Raw genomic sequence first — 23,134 nt, 5'->3', positions numbered from 1 at the left:
CTGGGTGGCTCAGTTGGTTAAGTGACTGCCTTCGGCTCAGGTCGTGATCCCAGGGTTCTGGGATCAAGCCCCACATCCAGCTCTCTGCTCAGCGGGGGGCCTGCTTCTCCCCCTGCTCATATTCTCTATCTCTGTCTCGAATGAATAAATAAAAAAAACTTTAAAAAAAAACAACAACAACAGTAGAACATTGCTGTCACAGAAGAGGCAGTCAAAATGCCACCCCAAAATGTAGGGGGAAAAGGTACTGCAGGTGTAGTATTTGTCTGCTTTTTGAAATGTGAACTTCTGATTTCTTTTTTCAATCTAAACAAATACTCACTTTCTTACCTACTTGTTTTCATCATTGTAAATTCTTCTGTTTAAAGATGGCAGTTATAATTATATATTTATAAATTATACATATTTATATTATATAAAATTCAGACAGCACAAAACCTAGATCTGCCCTGTACCAAGTGGTAAGACTGTTATCCCTTCTCTGTGAGTTGGCTAAATGTCCCAAACTTCTTGAAATATTCTCAAATATGTTATGCATATGTTACCTTAATAATAGGGAGGGAAAATATTAGGGGGAAAAATAAAAGAATTCACTGAGACTAAAACAGGAAGGTTTTAGGCTCATCCACAAAAAAGCACTGCCCTAGCCCACACTATGTGCTCAGAACTCCACTCCATGATGGAGAACCTGGAAGGTGGACCACATGTAAACAAGTGAGGATAACAACCCAAACCCACCCTGCCCTTAAGACGTGTATAAGGCACTGGAAGACCAGAGGAGGAAGTGACTAACTAACTCCTCAAGCTTCAGTGACAATGGGATACAACCATGCCAGGGACTAGAGGCCAGAGCAGCCATTTATGGAGCAGCTAGTCTATTCTATAATGCCCATGCTCTTACAACTGCCCTCTGGAGTAGACACCATGATTATCTCCCTCACAGATGGTTGTACTGAGGTGCCAGGAGGTCACCATAAAAGGTAGCCCTCACTACAGAAAACAGGTGCCTGAGATGAAAGAGTTACTGTTAAGAATGGCTGGAATCACAGTCCTAACCTCAAAGGCGCTGCAGCCTGACTGGCTGGCAGGGGGTCTGACCGCCCGCTCCCATGCCAAAGCAGCAGAGCCAGAGACCAGACACAGAAGCTCTGCATCGATGCCTGTGGTCCAACACTGGGTGTTCATTTTCTCCCTCATTAACATTTTATTCTAGTTTTAATAAAGGAAAAGCTCTTAAGTTGTAGGTGAAATTATTTCATTAAAGCCACAATAACGCAGATCCCTCCCCCAACGCTGAGGGACAAATAAAACGCCAGATTCTGTTCCAAAAATCCAGACAAGCTTTTCTATAAGGGAAATAGCAGCCTCTCAGATGCTTCTCCTCTCTAGAACCACCAGCATGACCACACCGCCCGATCTCTCTGCCTCGGATCAGATTTCTGGAATGAAAGACTAGTGGGTCCCAAGATGCAAGGAAATGAGAAGGAGCTTTCAGCCTACCAAGTGGTATGTTCATCAGAGTTACATTGCTAGAATTACAAAGTTTTAGCAACTTAAAAAGCTTTTTCTAGGGACGTCTGGGTGGCTATTGGTCAAACCTAAGTCCTGAGCCCACCCCTGGGGCCAGTGGGTGGAGTTGGCCCAACCAGCACTACAAGGACTAATCAGGCTTATTATCACAGAAGGAGAGAAGCCCCCGGAGAATAAGGACTAACAAAAAAACTGTGTGTCCTTTCTACAGAAACATTAGAACATTGCTGTCACAATGGGATACTGTGTCTGAGTATAGATAGAGATGTCTGAGTGGCACCTCTAAATGCCTTTGTTTTCTAGGTACCCCTACTGTTAATAATTCCTTCAATTATTGAAACTGGTTTGATTCTTGGGACACCTGGGTGGCTCAGTCGGTTGAGCGTCTGCCTTTGGCTCAGGTCATGATCCCAGTGTCCTGGGATTGAATCCTGCATCGGGCTCCTTGATCAGCAGGGAGACTGCTTCTCCTTCTGCCTGCCGCTCCCCCCCGACTGTGCGCTCTGCTCTCTCTCTGACAAATTAAATCTTTAAAAAAAAGCTTTTTCTAGCTAAAACTGTAGTGCCACTCCTTCAAGGAAATTGAAATTATTAATTCTAAGGTGTCACATGTCCTCTTTATCAGAATATTACCTTTTCTTATAAAGAACTAAATGTATTTCATACACACACTAAGAATTTTCAGTCCTCCTTAAAAAGCCCATTACCCCTCTTTCAAGGGCAATTCTCCATTTCCAGTCTCCTCCTTGGTGCAGTCTATGACTCCCACCACCCTGTAGGAAACATACACAACAGAAACATACAGAAGTGACTGCCTCACACTGCAGCTGAAATTGCCGTGAGGTCTCAATTTGAGGGACTTTCCTACCTTGAGTCACGGTTCTCCCTTGTGCCAACAAGTAATGGTCCATTCATTGGCTTTAGGCAAGATTATATGCTCTCTGCATGTAGTCAATGTTTACCCCTACTCATCTCCCAGCTGGCTCCCAAACCAGATGAGACTTACGAACTCATCCTCTTAAACACAGGGAGCCAAAAATGATTCAGTCCTCATGGGCAGCCACAGAATCCAGGCAGCCCTGACCTGCCTAGGCCAGCACCCCGAGTGCTGTACCTGCTGATGGAGGGATCAAGGTGTGTCCTGCACTGCACCAGGTCCTGAGTCCAGGGGGCACAATTTCCTCCAGGGCCTTGCAAAATCTCACTCGGGTAAATACTCTCCTCAAGGGTCTGCGAAGTGGCCCAGCTTACAGCACCAATCTGGACGGTGTTTTTTTTTTGTTTTTTTTTTAAGATTTTATTTATTTATTTGACAGAGAGAGAGACAGCGAGAGAAGGAACACAAGCAAGGGGAGTGAGAGAGAAAGAAGCAGGCTTCCTGCAGAGCAGGGAGCCCGATGCGGGGCTCGATCCCAGGACCCCGGGATCATGACCTGAGCCGAAGGCAAGACACTTAACGACTGAGCCACCCAGGCACCCCTGGAAGCCTTTTCTTTCTTTTTTTTTTTTTAAAGATTTATTTATTTGAGAGAGAGAAAGAGTGCGGGGGTGGGGGGCAGAGAAGGGAAGTCTCAGTCTCAAGCAGTCTTGAGCCCAACGCCGGGAGCCCAATGCTGGGCTCAATCCTAAGACCCTAAGATCATGACCTGAGCCAAAACCAAGAGTAGGATGCTCAATCAACTGAGCCACCCAGGCGTCCCCCAATCTGGCAGCCTTTATCACAAACCACTCTGCAAACAGCCGGGGTTCCTCCATGACCAGCCAGAAAGGAATGAGATACGCGTGTGAGGAAACTCCTGACACCGGCACAGGTCACAACATATGCCATTTGCCAGTCATCCTCCAGAAACCCGGAGATTTCTTTCCAAAATAAAGCATAGCAAAATATTTACAAATTTCGAGGAAATCAAGTTCAAACACAGCCACAGTTCTGAAGCACATCAGACGCTGACTCCTTCGGAATCACCCAGCTTGTGAGAAGGGCAGTGACTTCAGTCGCTCAAGAGCACATCTAAGGACTGGGAAGGAAGGCCAATGGGGCACTTGCACTTTTGACATCTTACCTCTTTGTTCCCTTTCTTTGGCTCTATACAAAGAGCCTCCAGTATTTTTAAAGTAAAAACACTCTTTTGAGAGTGAGATGAACCATTCCTGGAAGAGAAGCAGCCTGTCCCCTCCTTTGCCAGCCCTCACCTGCCCTAGACCTGCCGGCCACATCCATCAGTATTTCAGAGCCCAGAGTCTGTCAGCTGCCACCTGGCACCTCTGCAAGGTCCACTGTTCCAAATGCTCCAGGACCCTGCATCTGAGGCTTACAGTCCTCCCCTGGCCTCCCAAGGGAGGTGCAACATCCCAATCAACCCACAGGCCCTGACATGCAACCCCGGGAAGGTGTTGCTCTGTCTGTTCCATAAGGCCTAGCACAGGTACCAACAAAGGGCAGGGGCAGCTCAAAGGACCTGGGGAAAAGACACTTGTATTTCCATATTCTCTGATAAGTACACAGAGCAAGAAAAACCCAAACAATTAGCAGGGAGTTGGCAACCAACTTCACTCTCTCTCCTCCAGAGGCACTCACCTCAGAGAACAGACACTGTTCATGGAAGGACACCTTTCACTGCTTTACATGAGTAGAGCATAAAAGCAGAAAACTTGAAAATGTTCATTAAGAACTGACTAATTTAGGAACACTGAATCTTCAGCAATGTGCAATTAAATGGTTTAGTAGTGGTGTATGTTTTTCCTGTCAGGTTGTTCAAGCTCATAAAAATATACCTTCGGTGGTCAAATACACTATATCCACCCTTCCTCTTCCTTTGGTGGGTAACTCCAGGCAATCCCTCAAGGGAACAGTCTGTTTCTGTTTAGCATGAGAACCAACAGGTGCTGGTCCACACACCTCCACAGAGCACACTGTAAAAGAAGCTCAAGCGAGACCTCTACAGAGATTTAGCATCACTTCTTGCTCATGAGAGGGGAGCAATGAGCTAAGGTGCAATCCACAGATACCACGTTTCAAGCACATTAAACAAATGGGCATCAGAGTGAAAGCTGGCAGGCTTGGAGCTAGGTTAATCCTAAGACAAATGTTGCTGCAGCCTTAGCAATGACGCCAAAGTTGTATAGGCCTGGGATCTCAATCCCAGATAAAAAGGCAGGGAGAAGGGTTACAGCAAAAATTCATTATCTAGAGTTAGTCTTACACTTGTAAAACAAAAATAATCTACTATTCTTATAAAATAAGCTTTGAAGGGAGATGCAAGATTTTTATGTTCCCCAAGACAGTAAGACGGGACTCACACAGTCCATGGGGCCTCTCATTTCTGAGTGTGCAGCTGGGGATAGAAAAGCCTGGAGAAGAAACAGCAGCACCAGCCAAGTGTTCTGTCTTCCTGGTTTCTAACATATCCTACTTCATTAAAAGAAATATTTTAATCTTCCTTAGGCTTGGGATAGGATACTCAATTTCTAAAACACATGAGTGTCCCAAGTAAGATAAATGGATGGATATGTAGAGAGAATACTACTAAATGATCTCCCATTTTGATCCATTATGACTTTCAGTTAAATACATTCACAAGAAGAGTTAAAATGAGCCAACAAACCCAGCAGTGCAAAGAAAGTTTTGTGAATTCTCTGCAAAGAAAGCAAACAGAAGAGGCCCAAGAGGCCCAGACTGACTCCAGCTATCCCACGGAGTTTATGACAGCAGGTACTGGAACTCCACCTCCAAGCCACAAGGGTTTCAAAAACAACCCAAAGCCTGAAACCCTTTAGTCCAGAGTGGGATGAGATCATCCTGGGAGTGAAAAGAACACAGGTGAAAGACCTAGCATAGTGAGGGTCCCATGAGCAGCTACTGGAGCTGTTATTTCTATCTTCCCGTGGGCAGGGGGCTGTAGGTGCTAACCATATAACTTCAGCAACAGCTACATTTCATGAACATTTAAAATCAAATCAAGGTACAACCTTTCTGTTTAACCATTTGTTTGTTTAACCATGTGTTTTGCTACCTGTTTTGACCTAGAGACCATATTTAGGAGCTATCATCCTCCCAAACATTTCGATCTTAACTAAGTGGCATCTTAGTGGCATGAAATTCAAAAACTCTTTCTTGTTACCAGAATATTAACTTTTAGCCACCATATACTGATAATGCTGGTGCATCACCATAGCTTAATCCTTACTTGCAGGACTGAGTTAGTGATAATTTCAATTAGAAGAGAACCCTATTTATGAAAATTTACACTAAAAACAAATACACAGGGGCGCCTGGGTGGCTCAGTCGGTTAGGCGTCTGCCTTCCGCTCAGGTCATGATCCCAGGGTCCTGGGATCAAGCCCTGCATCAGGCTCCCTGATCAGTGGGAAGCCTGCTTCTCCCTCTCCCATTCCCCCTGCTTGTGTTCTCTTTCGCAGTCTCTCTGTCAAATAAATAAATAAAATCTTTAAAAAAAACAAATATACAATCTTGAAAAAGACTGGAGAAAATGTCTATAAACAGAAAAATGAATCCAAGGTGCATCTGAGCTGGATGTGGACTACAGACAGTCATGTCCAACAAAGTCTTTCTGGGTAAGATGTCCTCATTTCCCCTCCAACCCTGCATGTAAAATGGCAAAATGGTAATGTGCTACAGCCTCCCCGGGCCCAAGCCAACTACCTCTGGGGCAGACCACCACAAGAAACAGCAGGAAGGGGCGCCTGGGTGGCTCAGTTGGTTGGGCGGCTGCCTTCGGCTCAGGTCATGATCCTGGAGTCCCGGGATCGAGTCCCGCATCGGGCTCCCTGCTCGGCGGGGAGTCTGCTTCTCCCTCTGACCCTCCCCCCTCTCATGAACTCGCTCTCTCTCATTCTGTCTCTCTCAAATCAATAAATAAAATCTTAAAAAAAAAAAAAAAAGAAACAGCAGAAGAGCTTGCTTCCTCCCTCCATCCTCAGGGCTTAACCAAGTGTAGTGGTGGCCTTTAAAACAGGTCAAAGTGAGGAGACTTTCAGGAAGACTGAAGGGCCAGTGGGGAGGGGAGCTATACTGGGGATGAGGGATACAGGATTCCTTTTGGGAAGCATTGTATGGTATGTGAACTATAGCTCAGTAAAGCTGTTATATAGAAAAAAAAAAATCAATACAGTAACAGAGTAACAGGGTCACACTGAAGAGACCACAACCAGCTCGGGGTAGAGGGTCCAGTGATAATATCACATCTCCACCACTAAGAGGGGAAGATGAAGTGCTCAGGAGGAAAGCACCTCCAAATGTGGCTATGAGAAGAGCAAAGATGCACGCAGACAAATTGGAACAGAACTAATTCTCGAAATATGTGGGTAAAGAAGTCTAACTTCTAAAGGAATACATTGTTTTAGATAACTAAATGTGTATGTGCAATTAAAAATAAATATTGTAGGAAAGTCAACTTCCAAGTACATCTCTCTAAGTTTATACACTTTTAAATTGTATCAAAAAATTCTTTTAAAACTCTCCAGCAAATTCTGGCCTGCCTTGTCCTGGGGTATACATGGTGCTTTACCTCCTCTTGGTGCCTGTCTTCATCTATAAACCAGGCATGGTACAGTTTTACAGAGGTGTTCTGAGGCAGAAACAAGAGTCAAACATCTAGCCTCCTGCCTGGGTGTCCTCTGCCCTACAGCTCCTCCAAAGAGTCCACTGGGAGATGGAGGTCACAGAGGGACCCGACAGTACGAGGGGATAAGGGCATACTAAGCTTGCGCTCCTGGAAGGAGAGTGAAGAGAGAAGGCTTCAGCGGCAGGCAGAGGAACAGAGTGCCACGGGACAACCTGCCTAGCCTTTAAAAAAAACACAGATCTTTAAACTGGTTACAAGTATGATAAAATGACCACCATTATTAGTTTGGGGTCTCTTCCTCCTGCAGATTTTCTTCCACACGCTTTTCTATTCTTTACATAAACAGGATCAGGCTGTATGTGTTGTTTTGCTTTTCTCCGCCCAGGAAAATCAGCTTTATTTTTCTCACCTTTTTAAAAAATTGTGATGAAATATACACAACATACAATTTACCTTTTTAAGATATTTTGGGGCATACAGTTCAGTGGCACTGAGTACATTCACGGTGTTGTGCAACAATCACCACCACCCATCTCCACAACTTTTTCATCTTCCCAAACTGAAACTCTGCACCCATTAAATAATAACTGCCCAGTCTCCCTACTCCCAAGCCACTGGCAACCACCATTCAACTTCCTGTCTCTATGAATTGGACTACTCTGGTTTCTCATACAAGTAGGATCATTCAACATTTGTTCTGTTTTGCCACTTTTCCCCACTGAACTATATGCCTTAGCCATATCTCTGTCTATACAAAATTCCTTTCAAAGGCAGCATATTATTCACACATAATCATAATGTATTTTTAACTTCCCTACTGACACTAGTTTATTACAATAATAATGCAATGAGTGTCCTTGTAGCCGTCTTTGCACTCTTGTGGAAGTATTTCTGAAGGAAAATTCCTTAGAAGTAGAACTGCTGAGACAGAGCATAGAGGTTGCACCCACTGTTTCACTCTTCCCTGTAATGCCTGTGAGCCACCAAGGATTGTGGAGCAGGGTGGTGACATTTTCCGTAGGGAAAATTAACCAGGCAGAGAGGAAAAGGAAAACCTGGCTTCACAGACGCCCAGCAATCTCTACAGCAACGCCATGGGTAGGACAGTGGCAGCAGGACCCAGCATTTACTGGGGTCTTCTGTCTACATTCTTACTTAAGGAGCAAACAGAGAGATACAATTCTTATACACATTAGAAGCATATGTGAAAAAGGAGGTTTGAGAGAAGAAAAAATTTTAAGCTTAAGAAAAACTGTGAGTGCTTAGAAAGCTCTCAAGCTACTCTGTTACATGTTATACCACAGCCATGGTTCAGGTAACTTTGTGGGCTCCTGAATTTAGAATCTGGTTATTTGAAGATGTCAAAACCAAAGGTGAAAGAGAAGGAGGCAACACTGCCTCCGCAGTCCCGAGCCTGGGAGCTTGCAGGAGGAAGGAGATGATAGCAAGAGCGCCCCCAACAGAGCCGCAACCTCTAGGAGGCCATGAGGCTCAAGACCAAGCTGGTCTCTCCAGCCTCTCCCAGAATGGGCTTCCTTCTCTCAAGGATCTCTCCTCCTTCGTCCCTGGGGCGGGAGGTGGGAAAGAGTCCTGACAGCTCTTAGGCTCTGGGGCCCCCAAGACACAGGGCTGCCTTCTCCAGACACCTGTCCCGCCTGGACTGACCTCCCACACTCAGTGGCACACTCGGCAGGGCACAAATTTCTCCTGCCTTCTTCAAGGTACCCAGAGAGCCTGGTGCCCAGCCCCCACAGGGAATTAAGGAAGGAAGGGGGGAGAGTAGAGAAACAGGATTTGGTAGGTGGCTAGGTGTCCCACACTGTTCTTAACCCTTCAAGGAGTAACTGACCCCCTGGAAAATCTGAGACATCTCTGGGCCTCTGCTGAAAAACACACCCCTCACTGAACTCTACAGACTGGGGTGTGGGCACCTGTGGACCCTATCTTCAGAACCCAGTACAGGGAACCAAATTAGAGGGATGAGTCAGATATTGAGCCTTCCCACGTCAGAACAAGGATGTTTGGTTCATGAAGTCAGAAACAGCTCAGAAGACACTGAGTTGAGCTACAGACACTTAAATATAAGGGGATGGTCAAGCACTCAAGAAACATTCAGCAGAGAGTTGGGAGCAATGGGATTGAAGCTTGAGTGAACCTAACCTGCAAACAGATTTGGGGGTTACCTATAAAGGGAAGACAGAAGACACTCTAAGAGTAATGTGCAAAGAAAGAAGAACGCTGCATCAGGGCCCCCATAGGTGTGAACTGCCTGTGAGCAGAGGGTGCAAGGTCAGTGTGAGAGAAGGAGGTCTGTAAAGATACAAAGAGGCAGAACATCTACACCCTCCTGGAAGTCACGGACTCTCCTCCCAGTTTCACATGGAAAATCTAGGGCTCTTAGTTTTTGGACTACACAATACAGAGGGAAGAGGAGGGTCTTGCACTGTGTGGCCCTTTAGGTCCCTGACAGACCTCAGAGTTCATAGTTTGGGGCTCAGTTATGAGTGAGCCTTGGCAAAGCCTTCACAACGTCTTCATTGAAAAGATATACAGGAGCGACCCCTTCAAACCCAGCCACCATAGTCAAAAGGTATCAAGCAAAGGAAGTGATCAGGAAAAGCCAGCATATGGGAAATCCTAAAGGATAAATGACAGCTGCTTCAACAAAACAATTACAATGAGCCCATATAAATTTAAGAAACAAAAGAGATACCTCAATCAAATGCAATGTGCAGACCTTATTTGGATCCTGATACAAACAAATCAACTGTAAAAAAAATTATAGGAAAATCAGAGACATTTGACCATAACCAGATATTTAGGTGGGAAAAAAAGGTATTATCATTGGTTTTTAGGCAGACTAATGGTATTGTAGATACAATGGGCAGCTCAATGAAATACTTATGGAAAAAAATACATCCTGGGGCTATGCCACCTAAAAAATTCGGGTTTTGTTTGTTTGTTTTTAAGATGGGGGGAGACAGGCAGTGAAGTGAAACAAGATCAACTAGGGGTTGGTAACTCCAACTGGTGATGGATGACAGACCCAAACCAACTGTTCATCAGCTTAGGAGACTGTCTTTTCCTTCAAACTCTGAGGTGAAGCGTAAATTCAATTTTTGGGGAAAAGGACCTTTTCTTGCTACCAGAATATATTGCAAAATATCATACTACTTATTACTTTTATTACTCAGTATTCAAACAGACAAAAATATAATTATTTAAAAAACAAAAACATGCTTTAAAATGTAATCACACAAGAGAAATCATCTGCTTACCTTCCACTGTATAAAAATGTGTTCAATTTGTTAGGACGATTATCTCACTAGGTAAAATAACTTCACTTAAAGGGAAAATTCTTCCCCAGAGCATCCTCTTTATGAACCAAACAATGGAAAATTTTCACCTCAGCAAGCTGGCCTCTGGGGCTCAGGCTCAACCCTGTTGCCTAGATACCAGTGACATCTCCAGTGCTTACAGAAGGCCCTGGCACCCCTCTGCAAGGGAGATGAGCTAAGGTTCAATCAGCAGTTGCTCCTTCCTTCCTTCCACATTCCACTGCTCGGACACACACAGGGATGATATACAGTGTACTGCTCTGTCACTTGTGAAGCTCCAAAGCACAAAAGAATTCTATTACATCTGCTAAAGTGGTTTTTACAATTACATCAACTCTGGTGCTGGTTCTCATGCACTTGATTTCTAACAATTCCTGTGAATTCTACTCTAAAAGTTACAAAGCAAGTAAATCAGCTGGAATAACAGTTAACAGTTCAACTGACTTTTTCTCCAAAGAAAAAGTTATTAAGAGATCAACTGGCTTTTTATTTTTTACTTATTTTTTTTACGATTATTTATTTGAGAGAAAGAGTGAGTGAGAAAAGAGAGAACCCAAGTGGGGAGGGGCAGAGGAAGAGGGAGAAGCAGACTCCCCACTGAGTGGGGAGCCCAATGGATGAGATGATGCAGGGCTCGTTCCAGGAACTCCAGGATCATGACCTGAGCCGAAAGCAGATGCTTAACAGACTGAGCCACCCAGGCGCCTCTTAACTGGCTTTTTATATGAAATATGATAAAGTATTCATTTTGCTGGCTTCTAATTCTGAAAGCGGCTAAAATTAAAACAATACCACCACCACCCTGAAACTTCTCTTTAAATACTTAACACCAGGTTACAGGATGCAATTACGCAAACCCCACAGCAGCAACCGATGTAAATGAGCATCTGAGTTCACTTAAAATGTAACCCTGCTAAAAATGCAAATACTGCAAATATTTTAAATACTAGAGTTCATCAAATTACTGTAATCATGGCGCTTTATAAAAAAAAATCACAGAACTGGTGAACTGGAACATTTTTCTTAACGCTTTTCAAAAGTTTCAGTAGTTTTTCTTAAAACTATTATTTCCTAAGACTTTATTTTATTCTTGTTTCACGTAAATTTTACTACCAAAACGTTTCATTCCAAGCAGTAACTAGTCCTGTATCTAAGAGCACTAGGTTTTACTGTTTTCTACATTTTGTTTTCACAACGTTTGGACTCATTTTTCGGCTAGTGCAGCTTCCTTAACATAGGAACATAGGAAACCGATTAATACAAATCATTAGGATGGGAGGCAAATAGGAAAGAAATGAAAGCTCCACCCACGGTGAAGCTTACCACTATTAAAGAAGCCGTCCTCTGATCCATTTTAGGACTTTTTTGAATAATAAGATGTGCAGATCGCCTCACCAGACACCCGCTGACAGGCCCAACTGGCATTCAACGCTCAAAATGGCTGCACATCTGCCGGCCCCAGGTAAACAGCACCTGAGGCGGTGGGCTGGCTCCTCCACCCAAAGGCTCAAGGAGAACCCCCCCCCAATAACCCAGGAGCCCATGGACTCCGCTGTCTTGGCAAGCAACGACCCAGGAAATCTTTCCCCCACAAAGACCTGGAGAAACCTTCTCAATGACCGGAGGGAGATCCTGCACCGCCAAGATACCCGGGAGACCCCCTCGATGACCAGAGAAGATTCTGCCCCTCAAAATCAGGGGAGAGATTCTGCCCCCAGCAACCTGAAGAAATAATGCCTCTCTCAAATGAGCGGGGGATATCCGGCCCCATGAAGACCCGGGGAGATCTCCCCGCCCCCAGGATCGCAGGGGAGCCCCTCCCCAAGTAACCCGGGGACAACCCTAATGACCAGAGACCTCACCCCCGAAAGGCCCGGAGACACCCTCCTCCAAATCCACCGGGGCGGCAGAACCATAGGCTGGACAAGGCGGGCGTTACCTGCGGCCTCAGCCCGTCCCGCGGCGCTTCCGTCCTATTGTTTCTCTCCCACCAAGATGGCGGCGGCCGCGCCGAGCCCCGCCCCCCGCGCCTCGCTCCCGGAGCTCCTCGCTATTGGCTCGCACCGGGAGCCGGGCTCGTGGACTGGGCCGCCCGAAAAGCGCTGTTGCTAGGGCGCCGGGATCCCTGGCAGCGGCTTCCGGGAGGGGCGGGGCACGGAGCGGGGCCAGGGATGGGGCGGGGCCTTGCCTGCCTTCCAGGGGGAGGATGGCCAGGGAGGTCAGGTGGGTGGTTGGGTGGACAGATGGGCTTTGGGCTTTTGGGTGCAATGAGGGATCCCTGGGTGAACGGATGGCTCAACCAACTGTCCCATTTTTCCAGAGTCCGAGGGGTTTCCCGGGATGTGGACTTTTCAAGGCTAACATTGAGGCAGTCTGCAGCAAACTGGGAATTTCGTCACCCTAGCAGATGGATGGACAGAGGACTAGATGGGGATGGATGGAAAGATGGACAAGAGAGTGACTGTAGACGGTGAGTAAAGGAGTGGTTATATGCACAGGTGGATAGATGACTAGATGTAGAGGTGTCGACAGTCTTCTGGGGACTGGTGGATGAACCTGTGTCCAATCTAGGTCCTACCAACCTCCACACTGCAGTGCTTGTCTGAGGCTCATTTGTCCTGGGTCCTATGCGTTGGCCAGGAGAGCTCCCACCTGAGTGGATGTCAGTGAGAAATTCGAGGGAAGAGGGAGGTGCCCCTGAGAGTGGACAGAGCCTCCTACCTGATCTCTGCTTTCTGTAAAGGAGGCCAGAATGGCAGCCCCATGCTGCATGTGCACTGGGGGTTTGCAGAGGTGTGGATTCATGCATATGCTTACCTATTCAACAGGTATTTATTGAGCACCCACACTCTGTGCTGGGAATATAGCAGTGAACAGAAAGAGTTAAAAAGAGGGGGGAGGGGGTGCTGCCTTTATGAGAGTGGGCAGGAAAGACTTCCTGTGACCAGCTGATCTCTCCTCTCCTGGAAGCACCTTCCCTGTGTGTTTCAGGCCTCTACACCCTCATGCTTCTCGCCTCACTGGTTCTTCCTCTTTGCCTCCTCTCTCTTTCTACATTCTCTCTCTCCTAACCTTATCCAGGTTTATGGCTTCAAAGTCCACCTACACGTCCATCACTCCCAGAGGTGTACGTCCAGTCCAGACAACTTACTGAGTGCCAGACTCCATGCCCAGCTGTAAACTAGGCATCTGCGCTGACTTCCACTTGGCATCTCAAACTCAACTTGTGCCACCCTCGCTCTGGCTCATCCCCCAAATGCACTCTACCTCACCTCCGCCAGCTCAAAAGGATGGCTGCGTAGTCCTTCCTATTGCTCAGTCCAAACCCCTCTTGACTGCTTTCCCACTTACATTCAAGAAGTTCTGTTCCTTCCATTGCATCATTTACCCAGAATGAGAGCACCTTTTGCCAGGTGCATGGCTTCTACCCAGTCCAAGCCACCACCTTCTCTCCCCAGGGCAATGTCACAGCCACCTCCCTCCCAGTCTCCTGTAGCAGCCCTTGCCATCTTCAGTCCATTCTCCGCACATCAGCCTGTGAATACCTAAATCAGAATCCTTCAGGGGCGCCTGGGTGGCTCAGTCGGTTAAGCGTCTGCCTTCGGCTCAGGTCATGATCCCGGGGTCCTGGGATCGAGCCCCGCATCGGGCTCCTTGCTCTGCGGGAAGCCTGCTTCTCCCTCTCCCTCTGCTGTTCCCCCTGCTTGTGTTCCCTCTCTCTGTGTGTCAAATAAATAAATAAAATCTTTTAAAAAAAAAAAAAGAATCCTTCATGCCCTGCTCAGATTCCTGCAGTAGCCCCTCCACAAGGAAAAGCCAGAGTTGGCAGGGACCCTATGATTCCCCATTGCCTCTCTGACTACATGTCCTCTGTTTATCTCCAGCCCCACTGCTCAGCAGCCTGAAGTTTCTCACACATCACACCCTGTGCACTCTCCCGGCTCAGGGGTTGGGCTCCAGTTGTTCCCATCCCTGCAATGCACTTTCCACGGATTTCCAAAGGACTGTACCCTAATGCCCTCAAAGCCCCTCATTTCAGACTGCAACCTGAACCTTTCAGCCAGCACATGGGATCACCTTTATCCCTTTACCCTGCTCTACTTTTTTTCATAGCAGTTACCTTTCTTATGGAGGCATTTATTATCCTTATATGGCATTGCCTGGCTTCCTCCACTAGAGTAAGAGCCCTGTGAGGTGAGAATCTCTCTATTTTAGTCATGGATAGATCCTGAGCACCTCAAATACCAATAAACTCCAGAAATACCTGCTGGCTGACTGAATAAGAAGGATTCCATATGGTATTAAGTGATAAGGGCTATGGAAAAAAATTAAAATGGGACAGTGGAAGATTGGGGCAGAATGAGAGTATCCCGGATCAAGGTTAGCCCTGGGTCAGGCCCAAAGCCCCCCACACCCAGCAGGATTGCTAGGAAGCCCAACCCAGCTTCTGCTCCTGTTCCCTGTCTGTAACCACAGAATAAAAAGAACCCAAGAGGCACCAGTCATTCAAACCCTCATAGGTAAGTACTGCCCTGCCTTCCTCTGCCCACCCACTCTCCCATTCCAATACTCCTATGTGTGGGGTTGAGACTGGAGAGGGCAGGGTCTCCCTGGGGAAGACATTAATTCACTCTTATATTTCTTCCATAACTACTGACCTGTGCTAGACACTGGGTACATAGCAAGAATGGACACAGCAAGAATTTGAATGATTTATAGAGTCCTTGCCCCACAGTGAGGAGTGTGGGGAAGTAAAGGATGAATATAACAGTAAAATAAACAACTTAAGGGGCACCTGGGTGGCTTAGACAGTTAAATGTCTGCCTTCGGCTCAGGTCATGATCTCAAGGTCCTGGGATTGGGCCCTGCTTAGAGCTCCCTGCTCAGCAAGGAGTCTGCTTCTCCCTCTCCCTCTGCCCCACCCCCCCACTAGTGCTCTCTCTTTCTCTCTCTCTCAAATAAATAAAAAAAATTTTTTTTTAAGATTTTATTTATTTATTTGAGAGAGAAAGAGAGAGAGCATGAGAGGGGAGAGGGTCAGAGGGAGAAGTAGACACCCTGCCGAGCAGGGAGCCCGATGGGGACTCTGGGATCTGAGCCAAAGGCAGTTGCTTAACCACTGAGCCACCAAGGCACCCTAAATAAAAATCTTTTTTAAAAAAACCTTAATTATGGGCAGTGTGAATAATGGAGAAAAGGAACCAGGATGATGTGCAGAGTATGTTGTTTACATCCAAGGCAGCAGGAAAGGTTTATCTGAGAAGGGGACATCTGAGCTAAGATGAACCTAGAGGCATGGCTGAGCAGGGAAAGATCTAAGAGAAGCCATTCCTGAAAGAAAGCATAGCAAGTGCAAAGACCCCAAGGACAGAGCAAGTTTGACATGTTGGAGGAATATGAAGAAGGTGCTTGGGTCTAATGGAAGAAATAGCTCAGAGCTCAATGGAAAGCTCAAAGACATGAAGGAAAGACCAGAGATCTGGAGACCAAATCCAGGAATCCTGATGTGCAACCAGGAGTTCCAAAGGGAGAAATGGGGATGGATGAAATAGAGGCATGAAGCAAATGAATTACAGAAGAAAACTTTTCTGACATGAAGAAAAACCTGTGTCTGCAGATGGGACGTACTGACCTCATTCCCAGGCAGTATGGAATGGAAAGATGATAGTAAATTCTTAAACTCCAAGGAGAAAGAGAACATTGTACAGACTCACAGATAGAACAAGTTACCTGCCAAGGAGGAAGGGCCAATGGCCTTAAACTCTCCCCCATAACATAGGTAAATTATCTGCTACCTATACACAGTAAAGGGTCAGTCCTCATGCCTGGAGGGGGGAGGTAGCCATTAATGGAATGGAAAAAAGTATGTAGAATTTCCAAATTAACAAGGGAAAAAATGAAATGAATGACATCTTAGAGAGAGAAAAGGGGAAAGTAGGTAGTTGGTAGTTTCATATAGTTCAATTGGATAAAAAGATAAAATCACAAAGTAAAAAATAATAAACATAAAAGAATTATGGAATGGCAAACATTTTTGTCATACTAAATAAGGATACCCTGATCCCCCATTAAAAACCTAGAGACTGGGTTAGAAAGATAAAAAAAAAGATACATACTGTTTATAACAAAGATACATGAAACCACAAGAAAAGGAAAAAAAGACTGAAAATAAGGAGTTGGCAGAGAGAAAGATCAGGCCAGCACAAACTAGAAGACAGCAGGAGTAGCTACATGACACCAGAGAAGGTAGGATTTAAGGTGATAGGCATTGAGAAAAATAAAGAGGGTCATTATCTAACAAAAGGCACAGTTCATGAAAAAAATAAAAAATGTAAAATAATCATAGGGCAACATACACCAGATATTAAAACCACTTTTTGTTTCAATCAGGAGCTAGACAGGATTGGTATTAACACTAGTATCATTACACAATGCTTTAGAGTTCTAGCAAATGTAATAAGACAAGAAAATAAAATGTTATAAATACTGAAAAGACCAAGATTGCATTATCTTTTTAATGTAATGAATGGAAATCTAGAAAATCCAAAGGACTTTCTTGAAAACTACAATTAATAAGAGAAAATGTTAAGTGATAAATACAAGAAAATATATTAAAAATTCACTATAGGGGTGCCTGGCACAGTTGGTTAAGCATCTGACTCAATCTCAGCTCAGGTTGTGATCTTAGGGTCATGAGATCAAGCCCCACATCGGGCTCTGTGCTCCATATGGAGTCTGCTTGGGATTCTCTCTCCCTCTCCCTCTGCCCCTCCCACTTGTGCTTTCTCTGTCTCAAATAAATAAATTAATTAAAAAAAATAAAAATAAAAATTTACTACAGGGGTGCCTGGGGGACTCAATCAGTTGAGCATCTGACTTGATCTCAGCTCAGGTCTTGATTTCAGGGTCATGAGTTCAAGTCCCACGTTGGGTTCCACACTGGGTGTGGAGCCTACTTAAATTCTTTTTTTAATTTACTACAAATAGCCCCCTAGAAATCAATAAAAATGAGAAAAATATTCAATTAACAATAACAGGACTATAAAATATTTGGGAAGAATTTATTATGAAAGGTATAGGAATTGTACTGAGTGGGAAATTTCCTATAGGAAATCATACTAGAAGTCTGAGAGGGAATGCGGTCAGGATTCATACATCACTTGAGACTGGACACTTGCCATCCTGGACAAAATCTGGGTTTATTAGCAAAGATGAAGAAGAAAAAGGATTGGGAGGCAACCAACAGAACCTCACAACATGAAAAAATGGTCAAGTATATCAGAAGGCAAGGGATGCAAATCAGAGTGAAAATGTAACAATGGCAAAACTATGGAGAGAGTAAAAAGGTGAGTGATTGCCAGGGATTTGAGGAAGAGAGATGAATAGGTGGAACACAGAGGATTTTTTAGGGTAGTGAAACTGTTCTATATAATACTCTAATGGTGGATATATGTCATTATACATTTGTCAAAACCCATAGAATGTACAACAAAAAGAATGAACTCTGGGTAAACTCTGGACTTTGGTTTATAATGGGTCAACATTGGTTCACTGATTATAACAAACATACCACACTGATATGGGATGGTGAGGGAGGCTGCGTGTTGAGGCAGGGAGGGGATATATGGGAACGCTCTATGCTTTCCACTCAATTATGCTGTGAACCTAAAACCACTCTTCTTTTAAAAAACTATTAATTTTTTTTTACTATTAATTTTTTTTTTAAAGAGAAATGAGCTGTCACTTTATATTTAGTAGACCAGCAAATGTTAAAAAGAGCTGTACCAAATCTTGCTTTCCAGGATGTAAGGAAAACATTAAACATTAAAACAAAACATTATTGACAAAGGTAAGATTGGTTACAGCTTTTTTGGAAAGCAATTTGGCAAACTCCAGTATAATAAAAATGCATATACTTTTGGACCCTATAGTCCCAAACTTTGGATTCTCACCTATAGAAATAAGAGCACTGGATGTGAGCTATATGGTCAGGGATATTTATTCCTACATCACGTATAGTGGGGAAAAAAATTGCAAAGTGATGGCCCATCCACAAGGCCCAGGTTAGAGACATTCTGGTACGTCCACACTGTTCTGGCTATTATGCTGTGTAAAAAAATTACCTCAATTTAGTGGCTTAAAACAGTAACATTTATTTTGCTCACAAATGTGCCATTTGAGCAAGATTCAGGGGTTGCATCAAGATTCTTTGCTGCATCCATCTGGGCAACTTGAAAGCTGGGGCTGCGATCATGGGAAGATCCCTCACTTTTTTTTTTTTTTTTAAAGATTTTATTTATTTATTTGAAGAGAGAGACACAGCGAGAGAGGGAACACAAGCAGGGGGAGGGGGAGAGGGAGAAGCAGGCTTCCCGCTGAGCAAGGAGCCCAATGTGGGGCTCGATCCCAGGACGCTGGGATCACGACCTGAGCCGAAGGCAGACGCTTAATGACTGAGCCACCCAGGCGCCCCAAGATCCCTCACTTGACGCATGTTTAATGCTGGCTGTCAGCTGAGGCAGGAACACACACATTGGCCTCCATGTGCCCTGGGCTTCCTCACAACATGGTGGCAAGGTTCCAAGGATGATTGTCTCAAGCGAGAGGAAGGCAGGTTGGAAGCTGTATTACCTTTCTAACCCAGACTCCGAAGTCACAGCGTCATTTCTGCCTCATTCTGTCATTAGAAGCAAAGTCACTGAGGCCGGGATGTATGTTCAAGGAGAGGGAAATTAGACTCCACCTTTTGTGGGAGGAGGACCAAAAAATTGGGGGACAGGTTTTATGTCACCATCGAAAAGGAGGAATTGGAATACCACCACCTGAACTGGAGTGCCTGCAACAAGTTGAGACGAGTGAGAAAGATGCAGAAAAGTGTGTACAAAATGATCTCATGTGTACAACAAAGAAAAACCACATTTGATACCTTGTACAACATGGGTTTGAACTCCACTTATTTGCATATTTCCCCATAAATACAGTACTGTGTATGGATTTTCTCTTCCTTATGATTTTCTTTCCTCTCTAGCTTACTTTATTGTAAGAATACAGTATATAATACATATAACATACAGAACAGGTTAATCGACTGTTTATGTTATTGGTAAGACTTCCAATCAACAGCAGGCTATTACGGTTTTTTTTTTTTTTTTAAGATTTTTTATTTATTTATTTGACAGAGAGAGACACAGCGAGAGAGGGAACACAAGCAGGGGGAGTGGGAGAGAGAGGAGCAGGCTTCCCGCCAAGCAGGGAGCCCGATGGGGGCTCGATCCCAGGACCCTGGGATCATGACCTGAGCTGAAGGCAGACGCTTAACGACTGAGCCACCCAGGCGCCCCCAGGCTATTATGTTTTTGAGGAGTCAAAAGTTATACATGGATTTTAGACTGTGCAGAGGGTTCACATCCCTAACCCCTGTGTCATTCAAGGGCTATATTATTATATATATATCCCTATATATATATACACACACACACACACATATAGCCCCAGAGGGGTTATATATATTGAATGACACAGGGGTTATATATATATATATATCCCTTGAACGACACAGGGGTTAGGGATGCGATATATATATGGGATATAATATATATATAACGATTATGTAAGCAAGGAGAAACATAGGAACATGTATCTTTTTTTAAAAAAGATTTTGTTTATTTATTTTAGAGAGGGGCAGAGAGGCAGAGGGAGAAGGAGAGAATCTCAAACTGACTCCCCGCTGAGTGCAGAGCCCTACCCAGGGATTGATCCCAAGACCCTGAGATTATGACCTGAGCCAAACCAAGAGTCGGACACTTAATGGAATGAGCCACCCAGGTGCCCCAGGGAATATGTATCTTATAACGATGGTTTTCCAGAGAGCGATGGTGATAAAAGGGAGAGGCAGGGGTAAACAAAAGAGGAAAAGATAAAGATAAAGATTGTGCTAAAACCCAGAAGTTAGGATGATTCTCCCTTATGCATTGAATTACAGGTGTTTATATCACTGTATGAAGAAAGTGGTTCCCTATCTATTATCTGTTGCTGTGTTGCTGTTTTTAAGTCCGCTCTACACCCAGTGTGGGGCTTGAACTCCTAACCTTCAGATCAAGAGTCACAGGCTCCACCAACTGAGCCAGCCAGGTGCCCCAAGGAAGTGGTTTTTCAAAGAGGCGTGTTTAGGTGGTGACGATCAAGAAACTTACCTTAGAACCTTAGAACTCAGGACGGCGGGGAGGACCCGCTGCAGAAACCCAGAGGCACCGCAGGGCGTCAACAGTGTCCTTCACCTGGGCTGTGTTTTGTGAGTGTTCGGCCTGTGAGAAATCATCGAGCAGAATGTCTTTGTTTTGTGCATCTTTCTGTATTCATTATATTCCACACTTTGAAAAAAATTTTAAATTACAAACAAAACAAAACAAAAGCGGAGCAAACTTCGCAGAAGGTTCCCAGTGGGTGGAGTGAAGAGATGGGAGAGGAATCCCAGCCCGGACCACTGGACCCTCGGCCCAGCGCAGGGTCCCGGATGGAGGTATAAACCTGGAGGGAGCAGCGTGGAGAGAACACCCAAAGCCATGCTTCTGACAAATCTCCCAGGGTGGGGAGCCAAGTGGAGCCCTGGGACGCTCCAGCATTTAACTGTAATCTGGGTTAAAGCTGGCAACAGAGCTGAGAAGGAAACCCGGAGAACTAGATGTTCCTGAGAAGGTGGTCCTTGAAGCGGAGAGAGGAGTCCACCATGGTGACTTCAGCTGTCCCCAAGGACCGCAGGGCTGAGCTGCGGCCAGAACGGGAGGCGAGGAGGCAACTGCGGGGAAGTCTCAAGGCTTTTGCCATGAAAGGAGAACAGTGGGCCAAGAATTACAGGGGGACACGGGGAGCAGAGGAGGAGCCCGGGGCTTCTGGCCCATGTTTCTGTTTTGATGAGGTGAGGCCATCGCTGAGGGAGGCTGAGGTACAAAAGGTTAGAGGATCGGCCAAGCGCCGGGCAGCAAGCATTGCAAGGGGCCTGCAGATGAGGGGTGGCGGGAGGTGCTGAGCAGAGACCTCGCCTCAGAGATGTAAGTAGCCAGGCCCCAGGCAGGCATCAGCCAGGATGAAGAGGTTGTCCAAAAGTGGAGGGAGTGAGAGTTGGACCAGAAGGTGGAGGCAGCCTTTCTGTGCTGAAGATTCCCCGTTGGGGATCCCTTCGATCCTCCCACACAGCCCTGGCCTGGGATTGAGGAAGGAAGAGCTCCTCTCTGCCAGGGCCGGGGCCAGGAGTAGGTTCGGGAGGGCGTGCATGGGCAGAGCTGTCCTGGGCTTACTGATTTATCAGAAACCCCTTCCCTGCCTGTTTCTTAAATCAAGCTGGCCTTTCTCGCTCCACTCCACCCCCTCGGGCCCACGGCTCCCAAGGGTTGATGGGCAGTTCCCAGTCCAGAACACAATGTTCCCACCAGGACAGGGCAGGACCCAGGTCCCCCACCACCCAAGACCTTCCCCTGAATCCACAGCCCTGGAAAGTGGGCCACATGGGGAGGGGCTGGTTGCAAGTCATTCCTGATTTGTTGTTGTTACAGAACAAAGGCAGGAAAATCACCAAGAAAAGGATCCCACAGGGCCAGGGTGGAGGCGGCTCCCAGCACATCGTTCTGGACGCACACCCTGTCCCCACTGCGTCCAGGACGCGGAGAGCCCAGAAGGACACTGAGAAATTCCCATCGTGCTGGAAGCCTGCCTGGTCTCCGTGAGCCCCGCTCTGGCACACTCCATGGACCTTTGCCTCACTCTGTAAACCTGGCCCTGGACCAGTTCCCAGGTGCAAAGCTAGCCCTCCTGGGGCATAAAACTAGCTTTATCCGTTTACCAGGTCTGAGAATAACTCACATAGGTTTTCAGTTGTGAGGCCAGTTCTCTGTCACAGAGTGGGGCCTGCTTTTGCTATGAGCCAGGGATGCCCAGCTTAAAGTGAGCATAAGGGGAGAGACCATACCAGCCACGGAACCCCAGCCTCCTCCCGTGGTTGGGCCTTGGCCCAGCCCAGGCAGGTGAAGGGCTGGACTGGAACTCCACTGGGCCAACGCACATGGGCAAAGCCAAGGGCACCGGAGTGGACGCCCTCCCATAAGCCTGCTTCCTTCTTTTTTTTAAAGATTTTATTTATTTATTTGAGAGAGAGAGAATGAGAGACAGAGAATGAGAGAATCCCTGGGTAGGGCTCTGCACTCAGCGGGGAGTCAGTTTGAGATTCTCTCCTTGCTCTTCTTTACAGAGGAGCAAGCCAAGGTACTGGAGGGTCTCCAACTCATTCTCATCTCACCAGCCTCAGCCCAGAGCTGCCAGCCCAGTGGAACCATCTTGAGTTCTGAGGTAGGGGCAGTGTCCTGACGTGGGGGTCTGGGGGTCACATGCTTTCTGTGGCCCAGCTCTGTCTTGGTTTGAAAGCAGTCTGCCTTCCAGAGCCGCCAACGCTGCCCCTCATCTGGGGTCATATGAGCCTGTGTGCAGCCTCATTTCTCATCCTGGCCATGGGGCTCTAGGACAGGACGCCAGGAGTCCAACGTGGCTCATGTGCTGTTCCAACTTGTCGGGAGTTGATGTACCTCTGCCCCAAAGGCCTCTGCCCTGACCGCCCTGCAGATCCAAGCCTCAGCTTCAGGTCCCCCAATCCTCCAGCTGCCCAGGCTGGGCTTGTGACAGGCATGGGAGAGTG

At 46.1% G+C, this 23,134-nt stretch overlaps 1 protein-coding gene across 2 annotated transcripts in view; it reads right to left on the bottom strand.

The window, feature by feature from the left end:
• IP6K2 (inositol hexakisphosphate kinase 2) overlaps positions 1 to 12,476 on the bottom strand; it is a 29,731-nt gene extending 17,255 nt beyond the window's left edge. Inside the window, exon 1 of one of the 2 annotated variants that reach the window (XM_034997967.1) lies at positions 12,392 to 12,476. The gene's annotated coding sequence lies outside the window, so the exon portion shown is untranslated. Of the gene's footprint in view, positions 1 to 12,314 lie in introns of both variants that reach the window. The other variant, XM_034997968.1, reaches the window with a different exon arrangement.
• Between the last annotated feature and the right edge of the window lie 10,658 nt (positions 12,477 to 23,134).

The sequence above is a fragment of the Mirounga leonina genome, unplaced genomic scaffold (assembly GCF_011800145.1).
Source record: "Mirounga leonina isolate KUSES-001 unplaced genomic scaffold, KU_Mleo_1.0 Mir_94, whole genome shotgun sequence".
Classification (NCBI taxonomy): domain Eukaryota; kingdom Metazoa; phylum Chordata; class Mammalia; order Carnivora; family Phocidae; genus Mirounga; species Mirounga leonina.
This window is presented reverse-complemented; position numbering and strand designations above follow the sequence as displayed.